The sequence below is a fragment of the Mytilus galloprovincialis genome, chromosome 7 (genome assembly GCF_965363235.1).
Source record: "Mytilus galloprovincialis chromosome 7, xbMytGall1.hap1.1, whole genome shotgun sequence".
Lineage (NCBI taxonomy): Eukaryota > Metazoa > Mollusca > Bivalvia > Mytilida > Mytilidae > Mytilus > Mytilus galloprovincialis.
The window spans coordinates 48,011,343-48,030,829 of record NC_134844.1 but is presented as its reverse complement, the minus strand read 5'-3'; the positions used below and the strand labels follow the sequence as shown (position 1 = coordinate 48,030,829).

The 19,487-nt window shown below is 34.7% G+C and overlaps 1 long non-coding RNA gene across 1 annotated transcript; it reads right to left on the bottom strand.

The window, feature by feature from the left end:
* Positions 1-1,084: 1,084 nt before the first annotated feature.
* On the bottom strand, positions 1,085-18,842 carry LOC143083151 (uncharacterized). Its single transcript, XR_012980571.1, has 4 exons — positions 18,765-18,842; positions 18,126-18,211; positions 17,293-17,387; positions 1,085-2,298 (listed from the first exon to the last, which is right to left on the bottom strand). It is a non-coding gene; the product is annotated as an uncharacterized LOC143083151 (long non-coding RNA).
* Between the last annotated feature and the right edge of the window lie 645 nt (positions 18,843-19,487).

Sequence of the window (19,487 nt, the reverse complement as noted above, 5' to 3'; positions counted from 1 at the left end):
GACTGAATGTGTGGTCTACAGCATGGGGTTGTCACAGAATAAGGACCGTTAAGGCTACTCCCCTGCAGCTTTGGGGCTCAGGGCAAGTTCAGAACCCAGTTGGCATGCAAATGAATGAGACGGAATTACCAGAATTAGGAGTTGGAGAACAGAACAATGAAGCTACCAGAGATGGAGAAAGGCCAATATTTCAACCCTTAAATCTTATAAATGAACAATGTAGGGAGATCCTAAATAATGAATTGAATCGAACAGGCGAGAACTTTGGTATTGATGACTATTTAAAGTCTTTGGAGATCATTTCGGCAAATAATTAAAATTAACAAAATCATTAAAATTACATGTGATTTAAAGTAAAACATTGTTGTTGTTGTTGTTTTAGCATGATTAAAGACATAATATTGTTTTTGGTACTAGGAAGATTTTGTATTGATTCTGCACCTTTATCAACAGTTAAGATAACTTAGTACCTAAACTTTTCTCTATTATTCACCAGCAACCACAAAATATAGGCAATCTAGCATTACATAGCTCGTCTCAAACCAGGTTCTGATTACAGAACATATTGACATGTAGTAGTTATAAAAGTAAAACTAGAGGTATTTTATGCAATGCTCACACAGGGCTACCCCACGTACCCATCAACATAAATAGTAAATTATTCCGTATAAGGTACCCCCAGTTACAAGAGTTTGTGACCTTGACATACTTTATGAGCCTGTCCCAAGCCAGGATCCAGTGTTCAGTGGCTGTCTTTTTTTATTTGTTGTTTTGTTTTCATGGGGTCATTTTGTCGCTGTGTCTTCCAGGTTGTTTATGTCTAGTTGCTTGCACTTTTTGTAAGGAGCCTGCTTGAACTCACTTGGTAGTGTAGGTGATGCCATTGTTGAAGACCACTACAGTGACCTTTGGCTGTTGTTTTGTGCATGTCCTTGTGCTGTTCTGTGGTGGGATGATATATCATGTGTTTTTTTTTTATCCCCTATCAGTTCTTTTATATATAATGATGGACTAGTGTTGCAAAGTGTTCAAAAGCTGTTGTATTTGCAAAGATGCGGCATAAAAATGACATGAAATTTCATTCAAAAAGATTGCATTTTATTAACAAGTAGATGTAAATTGTAATGCATAAAGCATTTACACTTTGAGCTTAGCATAATAATACATGTACGGGTTAAGTCTTCTGTGAACTTAATAAATATGGAAATAAGACATATTTGGCACTTGCAATGTTTTATGAGGTCAAAGTCAAGTAGTATACAGTGGATTCCTTTTAATCACATAACCAATTTGTTATAGAACAAGAGGCTCAAGTGGTGAGCCTGTAACCTCACCTGGTATGCTTGGTATAGGACCTCCCATGGATGGTTCATACCAAGTTTCAGTTCATTTGGCTCTACTGCTACAGAGGAGAAGAAGTTTTAAATTTCAACCAATCAAAACATGTAAATCCTCATGGCAGCTATTTTATTTTTAACGGACCTGGATGATTTATGCAAATTTTGTAAAGGACCTCCCATGGATGCTTCATACCAAGTTTCAGTTCAATTGACCCAGGGGTTTCAGAGAAGATCAGAATGTAAAAGTTTACGGACGGACGGACGACGGACGCCAAGTGATGACAAAAGCTCACATGGCCTATGTGCATATAAAGTAAACTATGTGCATATATAGAAAAACTATGTGCATATAAAGTAAACTATGTGCATATATAGAAAAACTATGTGCATATAAAGTAAACTATGTGCATATAAAGTAAACTATGTGCATATAGAGTAAAACTATGTGCATATATAGAAAAACTATGTGCATATAAAGTAAACTATGTGCATATAGAGAAAAAGTATGTGCATATATAGAAAAACTATGTGCATATATTGAAAAGTATAAGCGTATCTAAAAACAAGTACACATAAGGCAGCTACGGCGTTCCATAGTATTTGGATTTTTTGCCTCCTGACGATATTGTCGGTGTACTTACTTTTACGCTTGCTGAGATTGACAAAGATTTTATGAGTTCATATCTTGTTTGTATCGTTTTAGAAGTAAAGTCAGTTATACACGAAACATCCGGAACGATAACTAACCCTCTGGGAATAAAGTACCTACAATCTGAAGTCTGGAGGCCTTCTCTATAATCTGCTTTAAAAATTGGCAAAGTGAATCCTGGGTCATGTCCTATAGAGAGGGGATATCCTTTTAAAATGTTATATCCAAAGAAAGCATAGTCTACATCGGGAAATGTCCGTTTTAATTGAGATCCCTGACATTTCCGTAAGTGATCTTCATTCCTCATACCTGAAAGATACAGAGCTATACTTAATAACAATCAATCTTTTAAATGAAAAAGCGGTCCAATATAACAATGGCAGGAAGTTCAATGAAGCTATTATATATATTTCTTTATCTGACACAAACTGATTCCTCTCGTATGTGTGTACAACTTTCTATCAAAGTTTTGGCTAAAAGGAAATTAAGACGTTTTTAGATGACGTCACCATTAACAGTAGACGTGACGTCATGAACCCCCTATGAAATTTACTATCCCCCTACGGATCCATAGGGGGTCACCACGTGACGGCTTTAAACCAATCAAAACGTCATCTGTTAATGTTTTTGTGTTTAGTTGTTTATTATTTATCAACAAACGCAGCAGATAAAGTCAAGCGTTCGATAAATTCGTTTTACGGTTAACCATTAACCAACTACGGACCACAGAGGGTGAATAAAATCGAGAGTGATTCGGCCTCAGGCCTCACCCCCTATGGATTTTACTAACCCTCTATGGATCCGTAAGAGGTCAGTAGCGAACCATATAACTTATAATGGTTGTTTGTTGAATTATAAATAATACAGAATAATGGGGGGAAATTAAGAGAAGCGAAGAAAAAAAGTGAAGTTCGTGATACGGTTAACTACTGACCCCCTATGGATCCGTAAGGGGTTAGTAAATTTCCTAGGGGGTTCATGACGTCACGTCTACTGTTAATTGTGACGTCATCTATTAATGTTTTTGTGTTTCATTTTTTACTTTTTCAACAAAACTCAGCAGATATAAAGTCCAGCGTGCGATAAATTCGTTATACGGTTAACTATTAACCCCCTACGGACCATAGAGGGTGACTAAAATCGAGTGATTCGGCCTCTGGCCTCACCCCCTATGGCTTTTACTAGGGGGTCAGTAGCAAACCATATAACTTATAATATTTGTTTGTTAAATTATAAATAATACAGAATAATGGGGAAAAAATAAAGAGAAGCAAAGAAAAAAGCGAAGTTCGTTATACGGTTAACTACTGATCCCCTATGGATCCGTAAGGGGTTAGTAAATTTCCTAGGGGGTTCATGACGTCACGTCTACTGTTAATGGTGACGTCATCTAAAAACGTCTTAATTTCCTTTTAGCCAAAACTTTGATAGAAAGTTGTACACACATACGAGAGGAATCAGTTTGTGTCAGATAAAGATTTTTGTAAACTGATATGATTACTGCTTGTTGACAACATTCATTTCTGTGGACTTTTGCATACTATTCCACATTTTATATTGCAGTGATTATTTCAGATTCCAAATTGTGAACTTTTTATTTTTATGTAGCAACATTCCAGCAGCACCTGCATACGGTTTGTACTAACACGACGGGTGCCACAATTAATTGGAGCAGGATCTGCTTACTCTTTCGGAGCACCTGAGATCACCCCAGTTTTTGTGGGGTTCGTGTTGCTCAGTCTTAAGTTTTCTGTGTTTTCTATCCCTTTGGTATATTTTGCCTCTCTTTTGCATAACTCTTTTTAGTACAGTTTAACATCTTTAGATAAAGAAAAACTGAGATTCGGTATTGTTGAGAATGATACAACTGTGCATTAAAAATCTAAAATTATAAACATTTTTACAATAACGGGTCATTCCCCTTAACTATTTCAACACGGATTAAAACCGATAACGAGTCTAGTATACTAAGCTTAATATATATATGCATAATAAAAGCCAAGAATTGACGACAAGATATATATGGTGACATGTATAAGAGAAAATCAACGGTCTTTGTTTTAAATTACACAATAAACGAAAAATATAATGGAACACAATAACTAATGTTCAACTAGAAAATACCAGTGGCGGATCCAGAGGGGGGTGTAGAGGGCGTACGCCCCCCCCCCCCTTTTTGCTCGGGCTTTTTTTTTGGGGGGGGGGGGTAAAATGATTAATAAGACTAGACCTCCTGAACTTTGCCATTTCCCGTGTACTGTAAAATTGAGAAAGGAAATGGGGAATGTGTCAAAGAACAACAACCCGACCAAATAAAAAACAACAGCAGAGGGTCACCAACAGGTCTTCAATGTAGCGAGAAATTCCCGCACCTGGAGGCGTCCTTCAGCTGGCCCCTAAACAAATATATACTAGTCCAGTGATAATGAACGCCATACTAATTTCCAAATTGTACACAAGAAAATAAAATTAAAATAATACAAGACTAACAAAGGCCAGAGGCTCCTGACTTGGGACAGGCGCAAAAATGCGGCGGGGTTAAACATGTTTGTGAGATCTCAACCCTCCCCCTATACCTCTAGCCAATGTAGAAAAGTAAACGCATAACAATACGCACATTAAAATTCAGTTCCAGAGAAGTTCGAGTCTGATGTCAGAAGATGTAACCAAAGAAAATAAACAAAATGACAATAATACATAAATAACAACAGACTACTAGCAGTTAACTGACATGCCAGCTCCAGACTTCAATTAAACTGACTGAAAGATTATGATTTCATCATATGAACATCAGGCACAATCCTTCCCGTTAGGGGTTTATTATCATACCATCATAACATATATGAGAAGAACATAACCCGTGTCATGCCAACAACTAGTACTGTTTTTAGAATAAATGTGTTTAGTTCCGATGCAAAGACCTTATCAGTGACTTAATATTAACGCCAAAATATGCAATCTTTAATGACTTGACAACAGTATCGTAATTATATCCCTTCTTAATAAGTCTATTCAAAGGATTTGTAAGTTTCTGAGGTAAATACTGACACCTTTGTGCTTTATAAAGAATATTTCCATAAAAAATTGGATGTGAAATACCTGAACGTATTAGAAGTCTGCATGCGTGTTGAGCTATATTTACGAATGATGTCTTTATACCGATGATAAAATTTAGTAAATGTTTTGACTAGTTTGTGATATCAAAAACCCTGGTGTAATAATTTTTCAGTAATACATAAATTTCTCTCGTTAAAATCTAAAACATTGTTACATACACGAGCGTGTTTAATTTTCATGCGACAATTCTTTACTTATAAAGATATTTTTCGCTGGAATTTACTGATTGTCAAAGTCATGTCATTCTCTATGGTGGAGTTGAACAGTGCGTCGAAAAAAACGTCGCTTAGTCATTTTGAAATTCAAATTACAGTAACACATTGCTTAGGCTGAGGATGACAATCATGACACCTTCAAAGCGACACAGGACTGAGCAAGAACGTATTTAACTTCTATTTCACTATTCCACCAAACAATCTATAGACTATTAAACTCACATGAAAAAAAGTTTCACGGCAATATTATTTACCTACGAAAACATGTTTAACCCCAAACGCCCCAGCCAATTTTAAAATAACATAGCTGAATAATGATCCCCAGTCAGTATAAGCTCTAGATATATTTAAAGTCTAAGGTACGAACCATATCTGAGGAGACAGTTTATTTGAGAAAAAAATATACATGTAACTCGGATTTTTGCCTTAAACAAAAATTCTGGCTGTATCTGGATTGACAACAATTATCATGTCCACTGTTTTTCCTATTAGAAACAAAAATTTACATCAGAATTATTTAGCATTAAATGAACATGATGAATAAAAACGGGCATTTTTTTTGGTGGCAGGGGTTTGCATGTCTGAACGGAATGCCTGTTTCGCCGAACTGATATATTAAATACTTTTTTTCAAGACCAGACTGCAACCTGCCTGATGGTGTGGCCTTTATGTCTCCATTTGTCGACCGTCATTCATAAATTAGTTGACATTTCAGACTCATTCTTAGCCTTTTTGGAACCCCTCACTTCCCTTAATTTTGTTGGGTGAAACAAATCAACCAAACATTTGGATAAGAAATTGCTTGTTTGTCTTTTTCAACTTGTGCCGGCCGTATTGTAAATTTCATTGAATACCCCGGCGTATATCTTGTTTACAAAGAGACATATGTGAAGTTATGATAACTTAACTTACCCGGCCACATCCACTTGTATTTTTGTCCATCTGATGAGTTAAGCCTTTTTCAACTGATTTTTATAGTTCGTTCTTATGTTGTACTGTTATACCACTGTCCCAGGTTAGGGGGACGGTTGGAATCCCGCTAACATGTTTAACCCCGCCACATTATTTATGTATGTGCCTGTCCCAAGTCAGGAGCCTGTAATTCAGTGGTTGTCGTTTGTTTATGTGTTACATATTTGTTTTTCGTTCATTTTTATTACATAAATAAGGCCGTTAGTTTTCTCGTTTGAATTGTTTTACATTGTCTTATCGGGGCCTATTATAGCTGACTATGCGGTATGGGCTTTGCTCAATGTTGAAGGCCGTACGGTGACCTATAGTTGTTAACGTCTGTGTCATTTTGGTCTTTTGTGAATAGTTGTCTCATTGGCAATCATACCACATCTTCTTTTTTATATTTACAACAAAACAGCGAGAATTTTCCAAGTCTATTTTCTATTGACAAGTCCCACATCAAATTTATCAGTTCATAGCTTTGGATCCATACTATCATTTTATGATAGACAATTAATAGAGAGAATACAGCATCGAAAATATCCAACCCTTACACTTTACAACAACTACAAAATATACATGCCCCACGCCAGTAACCGTTTGAAAAGTGCATATTACACTTATTTTATGTTTTTAGCCCCAAAAAGGTCCCTAAGTAGGGACCTACTTTCAAAACTTCAGATAATATGCAGAAATATAAAAAGAAGATACAAATCGACATTACGGGGCAATAACTTTTACAAAAAGTCAATTGGTTATTGCAGTAGAGTAAGTGTAATGTTTGAAGATTTTGTATAAGTGGTCATTTGTGCTATTTCAGTTACAGTTTTTCTTTCTCTTGTCAAGACAATCGTATCAATTTTGTCATCATTAAAGAACAATTACTACTATAAGGATCGAGTCAATTTATGATATAATTTGATACTGTTGAACATATTTTAGCTTTTGTGAAAATCTTGTATATGCTGTATTGGTGATCATTTTTGTTGATAACAGATTCTGCTATCTCTTATTATTTCCAATAAAATTCATAATAGTTTATTAACTTCTTTTGAAATGTCAATAGGCTTTAATTGATTATATTTTAATTTGAGATGCTCGTCTTTTAATTTGTGGTCGGTAAATTTACAGCAAAAGTGTACTCAATAGTTAACTATCATTTCTATTTTGAACATACAAATCCATATACATGTATGCTATGTTTTGTTGGGTTATTTTTTCCAGAAATCTTCGTTCAAAGGCACGATCATGCTCTTAGATACAACTGTTGTCTGGCATTAATTGAAATGCCTTGAAATGATCACAACGTATCATTTTGCATCAATTATCATCTAGCTTCAGATAACATGGAGGGGTACGTACGATAGTAGTTCATCTATACCGTATCAATAGCCTGTCAGCACTACATTCCACACTCGCCAAGTGTGTTCGTCTCGGTTATGAATTAACTAGGAGTGTTAATTTTCCTGCCGATGAAAAGTGGTCCTTCATGGGCAATTCGGCTTCCTCAACAAATAAAAATTGACCTGTGTTATATAGTCGAAGTATGCTGAGACACTTACAATCAACAAATCAATTATCAAAATCTAGCTATGCTCCTTCAATGCATTTAAATTGAACAGGTTAAAAACTTCATGTGCATACTACAATTTTCAGTAGTCAAAGTCTAACACATAGAGACTAACACACAACAGCAAGATGAGCATTCCAAACACCGAGTCAAATTTGTAGGTTTAGTCATTGCAGTATTAGACAGGAATCTACAAGAGCAATGCAAAACCTAACTTGATAATCTGTATGACGTAAACATTCGTTAGAGTCACAAAATGGGATATAAATTAATCTTACTTCATTCATATATATATCTCTAACAAATCAAAACAAAAGGCTGTTGAGTGAGGCAAACCGGATTTTCCTGCAGAGGTCGAACCCTGAACAGTAGAGCAAGTATGAACACAACATTTAAGCTTAAACCAGCTCTGAATTTGGATTGTTATTTAATATTTAAAATAGATTATTATCTAATTAATAATGAAAATAAATGGGGAATGTGTCCATGGGACACAGATGATGCCCCCGCTTGCATATAATATTATAAAGGGACATAACTCAAGAACTGTAAAAATGTGTACTTGATCTAAGTTTTGTGGTAATTAGCATTGTGTATTAATACGTCACTGGGGTAAAGCTGATGACCGTAACTGCATTCACGGTCATCCCAAGATGTCGGATGAAAAATTAGGTCAGTATCTGTATTGTCTGTTACAGTGTTTCTATATCATTTTCTTTACAAAGGAGACATTGATACGATGTAAATTTATAAAAGATTCACACGGAAATCACAAATTACTTCCGAGAAATGTGCATGAAACAGGAAATTTGATTTAAAAAAATCGCTAAGATGACCGTAAATCACACTCGAGATGACCGTAACAGAATCAGCAATTCATAACAAGGATGACCGTAATTGGTTAAAAGATGACCGTAATTTATAAAGGATGACCGTAATTTCTAAATGATGACCGTAACTTTTAAGGGATGATCGTCAATTCTAAGAAATATCCGTATTTGTATAACTACTTTTTTTTATCAAATGATTAATGGTGTTGATATAAAACGTATTGATGTGAGAGTATTATCCTATAGGTAGGAGAAAATAAGAAGTGCTTTAAATACAAAGTTCACCATATATATCTTTTTTTACGGTAGAGGGTATATAATTTTTAAAATGAACATACAACAAGACTTGCACATGAAAAAGTGGGGGAAACATGCAACAAAAGCGCGATTAAATGACACCTTACAAGTATAATAAATAAAAAAAAGTGTGCTGCATAGCCTCCAACTAAAAGCCAAAAGATTTTTGTTTATTTCTTGAATTCCTTGTAATGACATATAATAAATGCATTTTTTTTTAAATTCCAATGGATGTACACCCATTGATATTAATTTATATCGTCTTTGATTTGTCTTCTATTTTGTCTTGCAAGTAAAATAACAGAACCTGTTTTTAAAATATTACGACCAAACCAGTGAAGTCGAGCTCCAGCAAAATAGATCCTTAAAATAGTCTTGTGCGTATAGCGTATCACAAGGGGCAGGGGCGGATTAAGCCATTTAAAAAAAGGGGGATCCCAACCCAGGGTAAAGGGGGTTCAAACTATGTGTCCCCATTCAAATGCACTGATCGATAAATAAAAAGGAGATCCACCGCTGGGGGAAACCTTGTCAATTTGTATATACAGCAATGTTATTCATATATAAAGACAAACTAAGATTTTAATCTGCTTCCTCTGGAACCATACACATAGGCTCGATTACCGGATATTCATATGTTTGATTAGTGTTTTTAATGCTCCATTCATTGGCATTATGTTTTCTGGTCTGTGCGTCCGTTCGTTTGTTCGTCCGTTCGTCTGTTCGTTCGTCCGTTTGTGCCACCTTAGGTTAAAGTTTTTGGTCGAGAAGGTTTTTGATGACGTTGAAGTCCAATTAACTTGAAACTTAGTACACATGTTTTCTATGATATGATCTTTCTAATCATAATGCCAAATTACAGTTTTTTCCCATTTTAACGGTTCACTGAACATATAAAATTATAGTGTAGATGAGGCATGTACTAGAGACACATCAGAGGGACACATTCTTGTTTCTTCAACTTTTCGTCGTATCTCTGTCAATTTGTATTCAAATTTTAAAGTCGTTTTTATCAATAAATTTTTCATTGTTTACGAGAAATTTGCAATTTACTATCATTGTAATGAACTCAAAATACGGCAAATAGTTAAAAATAAATTGATAAAACATGTTTATATCCACTAACTAAACCCCTATTGAGACAAACACAACAAAAAGCTATGAATACAAATACGGATATTCTTAGAATTGAGGGTCATCATTTAAAAGTTACGATCATCCTTTATAAATTACAGTCATTCTTTACAAATTACGGTCATCTTTTACAAGTTACGGTCATCTGTTTACCAATCACGGTCATCCTTGTTTTATGTTACGGTCATCTTGAAAATATTTTGATATTGTCTACGGACATCTTCGCGATTTTTTCAAATTGAATTTCGCGTTTCCTGAACATTTTTCGGTAGTAATTTGTGATTTCTGTGTAAATGTTTTATAAATTTACATCGTATCAATGTATATTTTGTAAAGAAAATGATATAGAAACACTGTAACAGACAATACAGATACTGACCTAATTTTTCATCCGAAATCTTGGGATGACCGTGAATGCAGTTACGGTCATCAGCTTTACCCCAGTGATACGTGTCATTACATTTAGTTGAGGCAAACTTAAGTTAGAGAACGAAAACAAAAAAATCAGCAATTTTTCCAATTGTTAAGAGGCATATCCGTCTCTAGAACGACAAAAGTGACGCCACCAAAATTCAAACTAAGTCTGTATTTTAAGGTAATAAGCATTGTGTATAAGTTTCATAACATTTGGTTGAGGCAGCCTAAAGTTAGAAAACGGAAACACAAAATTTAGCAACTTTTCTATATGTAAAGAAGCATAACTCTGGAACAGTAAAATTAACGCCACCAACATTCAAACTTAATCTGTGTTTTGTGGTAATATTCATTGTGTATAAGTTTCATTCATAACATTTGGTTGGGGCAAACTTAAGTTAGAGAACGGAAACCAATTTTGGGACGTACGGACGCGAAAATACCACAAAACAATTTTAATATCTACCTTCATGCCACACATGACTTTAAAAAAATAGTTATAAAGTAATTTTGATGTTATTTATGCATGTAATGGTTCATGTAACAAGTTTGAGTTATTTCCCTTTAGTATTCAAGTATTAGATATGATTAATTGATCTCTAAAATTAGATATGATGTAACACAATGTATATCTATCTTCAAATTATAACAAAATATAATTAATAGTTCCAACTATTTTTTCTTACATTTGTCACAAACTAATGCAGATCTGTAACTTCTCAATGTCAAAAACTTTAAATGCAATGTAGTATAATACAATTAATAAAAATAGATTATTATCTGATTAAACATGATAAAGGAGTTCAGTTCATGAAAAAAGTGAAAATTGAATTTAACATTCATTTGGTCACAAGAAAAAACATATCTAAATTTGAAAAAAACAACTTCAAAGCGTGTTCATGTTAATGAACGGACACTGTTTGGCAGAATCCCGCCCACCCACCGTACATCCCCAAATCAATAATATAACGTTAACAATCTGTCCACATCTTATCCCAAACAAGGACCTACTTCAACATGTGTTCTGTATTAAACCAGAGACGATAGATAAGAGATGGCAAAACCAAATATAATATGGCATAGTACGAAAGCCGAGAAGGATCATTCAAAATTCAAAATTCAAAATTCAAGATTCATAATTCATAATTCAAAACATCAAAAATTCCGATTCCGATTCCCGCCGTTTCTTTGTCACGTGGTCTCTGTGCCTCGACTTACCTCGGTGAAGGATGGCTGCTGGTTAAGATGTTATAGTGTTTATTATAATGTTTAGAAATGTATACTAATTTATTGATTGAAGTAATGAATAATAATTAGAAAAAGGCTAAAGAAAATTAGCCAACAATTTTGTTGCAATTACACAAAAAAAAAAATAGGATGAAAAACGGTATTGAAATATTTATGTTTTGTAAATATTTACCTCTTACTCATTTGCTTTATAACTGTTTATTTGTGTACATAGAAAATTCATGACGCAAGGCTTATTTGACAAATGGCTAGTTTTATTATCTGCAGTTAAAGTTGAACTGTCAGATTAATTAAGACAAGTAACGATGTTTTGGGGTGTAGGGTAATAAAACTAGTTATGCCTATTTGTTTTGTCTAAAGAGAAAGTAATTAAACTCTATGATAAAGGTCAGTTGGTCAAGATACTAGAAGCTGTAGTACTGTCACGACTGTAAGAATTTTCCTTGATTGTTTAAAATTTTAATCAGTATAAATACTGAAGGACTTGGTTTTTAAAGTTTATATGTTTAAACTTTGTAGCTAAGTTTGTCAATGCAAGTAATGTAAATGTGAAGGAACAAATAACGTATTATTTAGTTCATGGGAAAAACCATAGGATACATTGTCGTATTGTTGTGCCATAGTATGATTATGTCTGTCCGTCTGTGTCGGTGTCGTTCCTCCCCTCGGTCACGTTACAATATTGAATGTATTTCTTTCAATTAGTTATTTCAAGGTCGTTTCTCATGACATCCCTTTTCTGTTACAGCATTTCTTTCCTATAAATTTATGCTTGCAGTGGCGGATCCAGAGGGGGCGTAGAGGGCGTAGCCCCCCCCCCCCCTTTTGTTTGCACTTTTGTTTTTTGTACAATGATTAATCAGACTAGACTCTTTTCGATTTTCCGTGCGTGTATCTAATTTTCATGCGACAATTCTTTACTTATAAAGATACTTTTCGCTCGTATTTACTGTAATATATTATGGATTATGTCAAAGTCATGTGATTTGCTACGTGGAGTTGACCCGTGCGTCGAGAAAAAAGTGTTACTCAAGTCATTTTGAAATTCAAATTACAGTAACACATTGCTTAGGCTGAGGATAAAAAGCATGACACCTTCAAACCGACAAAGGATTTAGCAAGAACATATAGACTTCTATTTCACAATTTCACTAAACAGAAAGTAATACTCTATTACAATCTCGTGAAAAAAGTTTCACGTTAATATTATTTACCTACGAAAGCAATGTTAAACCCCACACGCCCCAGTGTATTAATAACATAGCTGAATATTGATCCCCAGTCAGTAAGCTCCAGATAGATTTTGATTCTAAGGTAAGAACCATTTGATTTACGGAGGCAGTCTGAGTTTTGCCTTTAACAAAGATTCTTGCGGTATATATTTGCATTGAAAACAATAATCTTGTCCGTTTTTTTGGGGTTTTTTTTGGCTATTAGAAAAAAACATTTCTAGCAATAAATGAACATGATGAATAAACAACGGCGTATATTTTTTTTTTTGGGGGGGGGGCTGGTTTCACGGTTTGAATGCAAATCCCATATCTGACCAGAGTGTCTGTTTCGCCGGACTGATATATTGAATACTTTTTTCAAGGCACGACTGCAACCTGCCTGCTGGGTTTGGCCTTTATGTCTCCATTTGTTGACCGCCATTCATAAATTCGTTGTCATTTCAGACTCATTCGTAGCCTTGGTTGATTTGGAACCCCTCACTTCCTTTGTTGGGTGTCAAACATTTTTTGATAAATATTGCTTGAAATTTCCAGACAAATCAGACAACCCGTAGTTGGGTTGCTGTCCCTGAATTGGTAATTGTAAGGACAATTTGCCTTATTGGTTTATCTTGAATATTATTATAGATAGAGATAAACTGTAAACAGCAATAATGCTCAGCAAAGTAAGATCAACAAATAGGCAACATAGCCAAAATGGTCAATTGACCCCTAAGGAGATATTGCCCTTTATACTGAATTGTTAACAATTTTTTGTTTTTTAAATTTGCAAACTTTTACAAAAAATCTTCTTCACTCAATCAACTGGGCCACATAGAATTAAACTTAGCCACCATTTTCAGTAGGCTATCTTGATTAAAAAATGTATCCGATGATCCTGCCATCCAACCAACATTGCCGCCATGGCTAAAAATCGATTGATTATTTGATTATTAACGTCCAGTGGCAAATATTTCATGCATATTCAGGACGAAAATAAACATAGGGGTTTTCTGTATAGAAGTCCATTGGAAAATGATAAAAAAAAAACAATTTCAAATGGTCACAACTTGAACACTTATTTAAATAATGATAAGTGGTCTTCAGTAACTAATGTAAGACTACACTGCATGAATGACCTACTATTAATTTAACTATTAGGCCAAATTAAACCAAACTTGGTCTTAATCGTTATATGGGTATCTTGTACTATTTGTTATGATTTTCACCTTATTTTACATGATTTCCAAAACCAAAAAACAAGGGGAGCAACACAAGCTCTTCAGAATCTCTTGTTTCATTCATATTGTGCTTTGTGGAGAATTTATTTTGCTGCATTACAATTTTCTGTTCTCTTAGACCCTTTTGTCAAATTAAGGCTTTTTTTTCTACAAGAAACAAAACAAAACATCCCGCAACTGCCTCTCAGGCCTCTCGAACAAGAATCGACGTGTCAGCTAACTGAAGCCTCACACATATTTCTCGGCGTCGTTGCTTCATGTTCATTTTTTTCGCCACAATTCAAGTTTAGTCCACGGGACACATAAATGTATGATGACCCGCTATTCCAACTTGATCTGAGTTTTGGGGTTATAAGTATTTTGTAATTTTCATAACATTTTGTTGAGGCAAACATAACTTATAAAATGGAAACAAAAAATTCGGCTATTTTTTTCATTTCTAAAGGGGCATAACGATAGAACGGAAAAATTGACACAACCCAGATTAATTTTTTCTGTGTTTTGTGGTGCAAAGCATTGCATATAAGTTTTATATACTATTGGTTGGGGAAAACTAGAGTTATACAGCGTACGGACTGTCGGGCGATGAGACGGACAAGTTCCTCTATTGTGGCGGGGGCTCGAAAATAAGACATTTTATTCATTGTACGTTTGATACTGAATATGTTCTCGACCGACCAATACCGATTATTTTTGCGACCAATACTATTATACGATCATGTCGATCTGGTCTGTTCAGGATCGTGTTGAGATCGAGTATTGTTGATTTATAAAAAAAGACGATGTGGTATGATTGCCAATGAGACAACTGTCCACAAGAGACCAAAATAACACAGAATTTAAGAACTATAGGTCACCGTACGGCCTTCAACAATGAGCAAAGCCCATACCGCATAGTCAGCTATAAAAGGCCCCGATATGACAATGTAAAACAATTCAAACGAGAAAACTAACGGCCTTATCAATATAAAAAAAAATTAACGAAAAACAAATATGTAACACATAAACAAACGACAACCACTGAATTACAGGCTCCTGACTTGGGACAGGCACATACATAAATAATGTGGCGGGGTTAAACATGTTAGCGGTATCCCAACACTCCCCCTAACCTAGGACATTGGTATAACAGTACAACATAAGAACGAACTATAACAATCAGTTGAAAAAGGCTTAACTCATCAGATGGACAAAAATACAAGTGGACGTGGCCGGGTACTTAGTCGAGAAAATCGAGTAAAGATCATGTAAGGATCGTAAATTGGTCGGGATCATCGAAAAGATATTGAATTAGTGGCTGGATTCCATGATCAGTCGTGAAGAAGTCGTGAAGGAGTCGTTAAAGGTCGAGTTTGAGTCTTTTACGGTCTGGTAGCAGTCGGGTAGAAATTTCAAATGCAAACAGGCCCGATCAAAAAATTGGTTACGCTTGATCGTGGAAATTGGAGTAATCGGGTATAGAATAGATCTGATCAGCAGTGTGAATCTAGCTTTAATCTAATTTATCTTGCGGTCGTGTCAGTCTATTTTGTGTAAATATTTGGTCATCAGCTTTTGCTCTGAAGCTTTCAAGATGTTAATAAAAAGTGTTAAAGAACAAATTAAAAGTGTTTTTGTTTATTAAAGTTATTGCCGTTATACAGTGGAGATCACGTCTAACTTCTCATTATAGAACTCTTAGAATAATCTGTCAAAGAACTGTTCTAGACTGTTCTAAAACCTATCTACCTAGAACAGTTCTGCCCTAGAACTGTTCTAAGTAAAACTGCCAGGATCAGTTCTAGGGTAGAACTATCTAAAACTGTTCTAGGTAGAACTGCATGTCCAAAATCAGTTTGTCAGCAGAAATTACAAAATCAGTTCTAACCGTAGAACTGTCAGCAGAACTGTCAAAAACTGTTCTAGCCATAGAACTGACCAAACCTGTCAGGATTATAGAACAGTTCTAAATGACGTCACTGCAGTTAGGACATCTCACTGGTCACCATTCAGTGTTATAACTATCGTTGATAAAGCCACACGCAAAATATATTATATTCTTTTGACTTATCTATATTTAAGACAAAGAGTTCTTAAAGCTTTGCTATGAATAGAACTGACTAAATCAATTCTAGCAGTAGCACTGACCAAATCAGTTCTAATCGTAGAACTGTTTTAGTCGTAGAACTGTTCTAGTCGTAGAACTGTTCTAGTCGTAGAACTGTTCTAGTCGTAGACCTGTCTAAAACTTTGGTCAGTTCTAGATAGAACTGTCTAAAACTGTTCTAGGGTAGAACTGTCTAAAAGGTGTCAGGATGACAGTTCTTCATACCGGAAACACGTGTTATGATTTCGCAATATTTATTTTTGAGTTTTGAATTTTGAATTTTGAATTTTGAATTTTGAATTTTGAATTTTGAATGATCCTTCTCGGCTTTCGTAGCATAGAACGGAAAATTCAAAAGGAAAGTCTTTTATCAAATGAAAAAATATCAAAAGCTCAAACACATAAAACGAACGGAAACAGTGTCATATTCTTGATACTATACAGGCATTTCTTTATGGCAGATAATTCTAGATTAAACCTGGTTTCAAAGCTAGCAAAATCTCTCTTGCAGTTGTATGACGGTCGCATAGAATTCCATTGTATGACAACAATGTATGAGCAAGACAAACATATAGAGTCAAGAAAAGTTTTACCAAACTGGTAATAAGCTGAAATGCTCTGATCGTTGCAAAGAGGAATGTAATTATTTTCTGGCTAAAATCATTCTAGAAACTAAGGCAGCAACCATTTGATTTTCTGGTGGGGGCTATGGTTTTTTTTTTCTGTGCAAACTTTTTTTTTCGCCTTCGGCGAAGAACAATCTATTTTTTTAGCGACAAACCGAAGACAATTTTTTTCTTTCAATTTTAGCATTACATATAGTGGCAGCTGAGGGTGAAACAAACAATTTTTTTTACTCAGGGTCCAAAACAAATTATTTTTTTCACCAAAACCTGGAAACAAACTTTATTTTCAAAAAAAAAAACATAGCCCCCCCCCCCCCGGAAATCAAATGGTTGCTGCCTAAACACTACATACGCACTTACCGACATGTAAGTCCATGTTTTTAACTGAACTGGCTAGCAGCTTTTCTGATTCACTTCCAATGAGTGTTTGTTTTACCATATTTTTCTTTATTTCACTACAAATGAAGATCATGAAACGTGTCAGGATGAAATAACAGAAGCTTTACATCGACAATATTTACTATAGAATGTACTTTGGCATATGCGTGCTCAAAATCATGATCCCAAAAAGTAACTAAATGCCATCACAAATTTTATAATAAAGACGTTGAAGGCCGTACTTTAACCTATAATGGTTTACTTTTTAAATTGTTATTTGTATGGAGAGTTGTCTCATTGGCACTCACACCACATCTTCCTATATCTACTCATAACTCGAATATGCAGTATGAACAACAATTTTGTAAAATACTATATAATAATAATTGGAGAAGAAAAAAAGGATTTTCTAAGCCTGTGTTCTTACTATGACTGTTAATGAGTTACAAAATTTTATAATAAGTCATTCGGTCAATTTGTGACAGCATTTGAAGTTCTGTTCTGTTTCGATTCTGATTCACATTTCACATTTCGATTCTGATTCACATTTCATATTTTGATTGTATTAGGATCAGATAAGCAAAGAAACAAAGCAACAACAGGACGTTCAAAGTCCATTACCACTCAAGAAGTTTACTCCCATTAATCTTAATCTTATTGTAACAAATGAGTTTGTTGGTTCCTTCTGAAGACCTTCTAGCAGTTGGTATGATCAAGAAACACCATGAAGACTTTATCACTTTGTTCTATTGATTATTGTTGTTTTCCTTTCAACACACATTCTGTGTTGTGATATCCTTGCTCTAAGTACTTACTTTGTTTGAGAAATGGAATAACTTATATAACATGCCAATCCCAGTATGACACATCCGAGGAAAATCTTAACCAATTTGTAAAGCTTCTGGAATAGATAATAAAATTTAATACGTCTAGAGGACAATCAGGTAATGACCTTAAATATGTTATTCAACTCAACCTATAGAGTTAAACTTTGTTTTAGTTGTATAAACCAAGAAGTGTCTAACAGAACACAATCTTTCGATCATTTTGACATGTGGATAAGTTCGTAGATTTTAAAAGAAATCAAATTGATCTTCAAATACCTGAAGAGTAGGATAGAATGGATAAGAACTGTGTTGTCTTAAAACTGTTTCTATCTAAGGTAGCGCTGACATTGCCATTCGGGAGTAAAAAAGCAAAGATTGGTCGACACGAAGTTTAAACCGTGTGTCAAGATAGGATAGTACGTTTATCTGAAATATAACCCTATGAATAATACGTTATAAAACTCAAGCTCAGCGTGTGATTCTAGTACAAAGAAGGGTTTATTTTCATACCATATTAAAATGTACACGTCATAATAGGCATGTGATGTTTGCCACTGCACATGAAACGACAAATTAATCAGCTTTACCTTCGACATTAAATGCAATAGTTTTAATAATAAGTATTACCTTTTTAATTTCACCATGCTGTTGCTCGCTTGATAGTAGTGATAAATTTGATGACGTTGCTTCCATGTCTACACCGTCTATATATATTTTTTTTAAATAAGAAAAAATAATAAGATTTAAACAAAAATTTAAAATGTGTACGCAATTTATGTTCTTGCCAATCTCCAGCGAGCTATATCTTTTTTCAATACACAATATCTCAATAAAATGCTCAAAAGCAGTGCGCAGTTAGATATGATCGCATTGATCAAACCCTGAATAGTTGAGGCAAGTATGAACACTACATTCAAGCTTGATATATATATAGCTCTGAATTTGGATTGGGATTGAATATTTGGAACATCATAGGTTTCTGACACAGATTAATGTGACCAAAGAGTTGAAAAATTTGAAATTGAACTTTTACTTTGTATAGTCCAATATCCAAAATATAAATACACGCTTAAATTCAGCTTATCATAAAACTTTTATATGTCTACTTCCCGGACCTAATCATTTAGCATCTTCGCTAGTCAAGGGTTATGATCCAGTCCCCTCGTCTCCACCATGGGCGGGTTGCAAGGGTGTAGAAGAGGGGACTGGATCGTAGCCTCTGCCTAGCGAAGATGACCATTTAGACAATTTGGTATAATTTACTGAGAGCTGGCTTAATCCATTTGTAAATGATACCGACATTTCAATACCATCATATAACATGTTTCGTAATGATAGAACTAATCGCGT